At 38.6% G+C, this 6,000-nt stretch overlaps 1 pseudogene; it reads right to left on the bottom strand.

The window, feature by feature from the left end:
- Positions 1-3,852: 3,852 nt before the first annotated feature.
- On the bottom strand, positions 3,853-3,970 carry LOC126422370 (5S ribosomal RNA; annotated as a pseudogene).
- Between the last annotated feature and the right edge of the window lie 2,030 nt (positions 3,971-6,000).

Below are 6,000 nucleotides of genomic sequence, written 5' to 3'. Positions count from 1 at the left end.
TTAAATTCCTTCACTGAAAACTACCTAGAACAAATAGTTAGGAACCTCACTCATGATGGAAACGTATTGGATCTCACAGCAAAAAATAGATCTGACCTCTTTGAGGATGTCCACATTGAAACTGGTATCAGTGACCGTGACGCAGCTGTGGTAACAATGATTGTCAAACTACAAACGACAACTGAAACAAGCACAAAGATATATATGTTTAGTAAACTGGATAAAAATCAGTACTATCATACCTCAATGAGGAACTACAAACTTTCAGCACAGGGTAGGAACTGTGGCTCAAGTTTAAAAGAATAGCTGACCATGCACTGGATAAATATGCACCCGCTACAACAGTCATAACAGTAGGGAACCTCCATGGTATACAGTCACTGTAAAGAAACTTCTGAAGAAACAGAGATTCCTGCATAATAGGTCTACAACAAAGCATAGGGCTCTAGACAGAGATGCTGAATGAAACACTTTTGGCTGTCGAGAGAGCAATACGTGAAGCCTTCAGTGACTACTGTAGCAGAATATTGTCAAGTGATCATTCACAGAACCCAATTAAATTCTGGTCTTAAGTAAAGGCTGTTTGTGGCATCAAAGTTAGTGTCCAGTCCCTAGCGAATGAGACAGGAACTGAAACTGAGGATAGCAAAGCAAAATCCGAAATGCTTAACTCCATTTTCAAATGTTCCTCTACGTAGGAAAACCCTAACTTAATCCCTGTACCAATGAAAGGTGAGTGTAATAAGTACTAGTGTCACTGGTGTTGAGCAGCAGCTGAAATCATTAAAACTGAACAAAACTCCAGGGCCTGATGGAATTCCTATCAGATTTTATAGTGAATTTGTGGCTGAGTTAGGCCATCTTCTAACTATAATCTATCCCATAGATTCCTGGAATAAAAATCAGCCCAGTTCTTAGAAAAAAGCACAGGTCACACTCGTCTACAAGAAAGGTAGTACAAGTGATCCACAAAACTACTGTCCAATATCCTTGACATCGATTTGTTGTAGAATCTTAGAACCTATTCTGAGCTCAAACATAATGAGGTATCATGAACAGAATGACCTCCTCCATGCCAACCAGCATGGATTTTGACAACATCAGTCATGTGAAACCCAACTTACACTTTTCTCACGCAACATATTGAATGCTTTGGAACAAGTCAGCCAGGAAGATGCAGTGTTTCTTGATTTCAAAAAACCATTTGACTCAGTACCTCACCTACACTTATTGTTAAAAAGACGATCATATGGGATATCAAGTGAATTTTGTGACTGGACTGAGGACTTTTTGGAGGGGATGAAACAGCATGTGATCTTGGGTGGATCGACAACTTCCACTAAATGTTCCGAAATGTAAAATTTTGACTGTGCAAAAGGAAAAAATGTAGTATCCTTTGACCATAATATCAATGAGTCACTGTTTCAATTGGCCAACTCCTACAAATACCTGGGTGTAATGCTTTGTTGGTATATGAAATGGAATGATTACACAGGCTTAGTCATGGGTAAATCAAACTGTAGACTTCAGTTTATTGGCAGAATACTGGGGAATTGCGATCAGTCTACGAAAGAGATCGCTTACAAATCACACATGCAACTGGTTCTAGAATACTGCTCAGATGTGAGGGACCCCTACCAAATAATACTAACAGGGGACACTGAACATATACAGAGAAGGGCAGCATGAATGGTCACGGGTTTGTTTCAGCCATGGGAGAGTGTCACAGAGATACTGAAGGAACTGAACTGGCAGATTCTTGAAGACAGACATAAACTATCTTGATAATGCCTATTAACAAAGTTTCAAGAACTGGCTTCAAATGATTACTCTAGGGATATAGTACAACCCCATATGTATTGCTCGCATAGGGATCGTGAGGATAAGATTAGAATAATTACTGCACCCACAGAGACACTAAAACAATCATTCTTCCCGCACTCCATATATGAATGGAACAGGAGAAAAGCCTAATAACTGATATGTATTGTGTCATGTACCTTATGGGGGTTTGCAGGTGGCATATCTTCTCTTGAAACTGAGGGAGGTAGTGAGCTTGGAGTACCTCAGGGTGACATACTTTGGGCTATTCCAGTCACATATTTCATATGGTCTTATTATATGGGGGCACTCCCCTCACATCAAAAACGTATTGAAATTACAAAAAAAAGTCATACGTATAATATGTAAAAGAGGTCATAGGGAGCACTGTCGTCCTCTTTTCTCCAGACTCAGAATACTTACAATTATAAATTTATACATCTATGTGTCTGTACTCTATATTAAAAATAATATTTCAAAATTTATGGCTAGAAAGGAAATACACAAACACAACACCAGGGCGAACGGTAATTTAGACATACCGCGCCACAGATTAGCGAGAACAGGAAATTCCCACAAAGTTAACCCACTCAAAATGTTCAATAAATTGCCAATTCATGTTCAGTCTATGGATAAAAATTCTTTTAAAATTAAGTGGTACAGCTGGCTGTCAGATCATCCATTCTATGACATTAAAGAATTCTTTGAGATGCCTGAGGAGAATATAAGCATTTAAAAGTTGTCTGTAGTTAAACATATTATTTTGTGCTGTGGTTAATCGTGTGTAATTACAAAGTTTATACTATAAACAATAAAATACCTTATTATATTAGATTATAAGATAGCTTGTTGCGTTAGCTTTTAAAAGCTATCCTTTGTAATTTGGTACACTGCCATGCTTCAAATGTATTTATAATGTATTGACAGAAGTTTATTTTGTTATTCTGTATGTACTAGTACATCTTGTATGACGAAGCCAATATCATTGTAAAATGATCTATGGTGAATAAAATTCTTGAAATTCTTGAAAGTATTGGTATAGAGGTGGATGTAGTTTGATATTATTCTCATAGGATACTATGTTTTTCGTTTTTTGAAGTACACAATTTTACATTTCTGAACATTTAAAGGAAATTGAGAATCTTAGCACCACTTTGAAATCTTATCAAGATCTGACTGAATATTTATGCAGATTCTTTCAGCAGTATGTCATCATAGATACCTGTATCATCTTCAAATAGTCTGAAGTAACTATTAATATTGTCCACAAGGCCATTAATATACACCATGAATAGTAAGGGTCACAATAAACTTTCCTGGGGCACACCCGAAGTTACTTCTAAAACTGATGATGGCTCTCCATCCAAGATGATATACTGTGTCATCCCTACCAGTCAAGTCACAAATTTCATGTGATATCCCAAATGAACATACTTTTGACAATAAGCATAGGCATGGTACTGAGTCAAATCCTTTTCAGAAATGAAGAAATACTGCATCTACCTGGTTGCCTTGATCCAAAGCATTCAATATGTTGTGAGAAAATTGAGAGTTGGGTTTCACATGATCAATGTTGTCAAAATCCATGCTGGTTGGCATGGAGGTGGTCATTTTGTTCAAGATACCTCATTATGTTTGATCTTAGAATATGTTCTAAGACTACAACAAATCAATGTCAAGGACACTGGATGGTAGTTTTGTGGATTCTTCTGCTACCCTTCTTGTAGACGAGTGTGACCTGTGTTTTTTTACAAGAACTGGGCATGGTGTTTTGTTTGAGAAATCTGTGATAGATTATAATTATAAGAGAGGTTAAAACTAAAAACTACACTCCTCCAGAAGAGGCCATGAAGGCCCATCGGTACCAACCGTGTCATCCTCAGCCCACAGGCGTCACTGAATGCGGATATGAAGGAGCATATGGTCAGCACACCGCTCTCCTGGCCCTATATCAGTTTCCGAGACCGGAACTGCTGCTTCTCAATCAAGTAGCTCCTCAGTTTGCCTCACAAGGGCTGAGTGCACCCCGCTTGCCAACAGCACTCGGCAGACCGGATGGTCACCCATCCAAGTGTTAGCCCCACCCAACAGCGCTTAACTTCGGTGATCTGATGGGAACCGGTGTTACCACTGCGGCAAGGCCATCAGCATAAGAGAAGTTAACTCAGCCCCAAATTCAGTGTTGAATGTGGTACAGATTCCATCGGGTCCTGGAGCTTTTTTTTCAGTAATTTCAGCTGTTCTCAACACTACTGACACTAATACTTATTTCAGTCATCTTTTCAGTGGTACGAGGATTAAATTGGGGCGATTCTCCTTGATTTTCTTTGTAAAAAGGAACATTTGAAAACGGAGTTAAGCACTTCAGTTTTTGCTATGCTACCCTAAGTTTCAGCTCCTGTCTCATTCACTAGGGACAGGACACTAACTTTAGTGCCACTAACATCCTTTACATATGACCTGAATTTCTTTGTGTTTTGTAAAATATTGTTTGACAATATTCTCCTATGGTAGGCATCATGCATTATTCTTTTGACAGCCAAATGCTTTTCATTCAGCATTTCTCTAGCTGTAGCTCTCTGCTTTGTTTTACGTCTATTATGCAGTAATCTCTGTTTCTTTAGAAGTTTCTTTACAGTGACTGTACACCATGGAGGGTCCTTCCCATTATGAACTGTTCTGCTGGGCACATCTCTCTCCAGTGCATGGTCAACTATTCTATTAAACTTGAGCCGTAGATCCTCTACATGCTCCTACCCTATGCAGGAAGTTTCAAGTTCCTCATTAAAATGTGACGTTACTGTTCTTTTAATCTTGTTTACTGAACATGTATATCTTTCTGGCTGTTTCAGTTGCACTTTGTACTTTGGTAATCATTGTTGCAATTGATTGTAATTGTTCTAGCTCAGAAAAAATATGGTTTTCCAGCCTCTACATATCAGAAACGTGTGGTGAATATTGTTGCAAATATATTATAAAACAGCCACATTCATTTTAGGAAATTCTTTTAAATGTTTCATTACACAGCAAAATGAAACGTAAACAACATTCACAGATTTAGCCTTAGGCCTGTTCAGATTGCAGCCTACAAGATTGCCAGTAGATGAATCCTGATGATGTCACAAGCTACTCATTTGGCCTCACAAGGCTGAGTGAATCCTGTTCCTGACTTTTTCTACCTCAAAAAAATGTGAGGTTGTACTGGGAATTGAACCTGGGTCCTTTCACAATGAAGGCAGCAACACTACCCATTCAGCAACAGCAATGGTCCTAATTGATTAAACACGATTAAAATGGTGCTAAAATTTAAACACTATGCCTAATTTCTGTACCAGATACAAGCACTGTGGCTTAGCCAGAAATCAGAAAGTTGTTTGTCCATTATGTCGAGAGATGTAAAGGTAATTCCTGGAGTGCCACAGGGAAGTGTGATAGAACCGTTGCTGTTTACGGTATATATAAATGATCTAGTAGGAGTCAGATGCTCTTAAAGGCTATTCACAAATGTTGCAGCTGTCTATACCAAAGTAGCAATGCCAGGAGGTAATAAGAATTTGCAAAACAACCAGCAGAGAATTGATGAATGGTGCAGGCCCTGGCAGTTGAACCTGAAGGTAAAGAAATGTTACATATTGCGCATACATAGGAAAAGAAATTCACTACTGTATAGCTACACTATTGATGACAAACAGCTGAAGACAGCATCTGCCATAAAATATCTAGGCGTAACTATCCAGAGCGACCTTAAGTGGAATGACCACATAAAACAGATAGTGGGAAAAGCAGATACCAGACTCCAATTCATTGGAAGAATCTTAAGGAAATGTAACTCATCCATGAAAGAAGTGGCTTATATGGCGTATGTTTGCCTGATTCTTGAGTATTGTTCATCTGATATCCCTATCATGTAGGAGTGATAGAGCAGATCCAATGAAGAGTGGCACTTTTCGTCATGGAATTGTTTAGCTGGCGAGAGAGCATTATGGAGATACTAAAAAAACTCCACTGGCAGATGTTACAAGAGAGGTGTTGTGCATCATGGAGAGATTTGCTATTAAAGTTTCGGGACAGCACTTTTCGGGAGTAGTTGGACAACATATTACTTCCTCCCACATACATTACATGTACTGACCACAAGGAGAAAATTCGAGAAATTAGAGCCAATACAGAGGCTTACCA

The sequence above is a fragment of the Schistocerca serialis genome, chromosome 1 (genome assembly GCF_023864345.2).
Source record: "Schistocerca serialis cubense isolate TAMUIC-IGC-003099 chromosome 1, iqSchSeri2.2, whole genome shotgun sequence".
Classification (NCBI taxonomy): Eukaryota; Metazoa; Arthropoda; class Insecta; order Orthoptera; family Acrididae; genus Schistocerca; species Schistocerca serialis.
The sequence above is the reverse complement of the archived record's forward strand: the minus strand, read 5'-3'. Positions and strand labels throughout refer to the sequence as shown.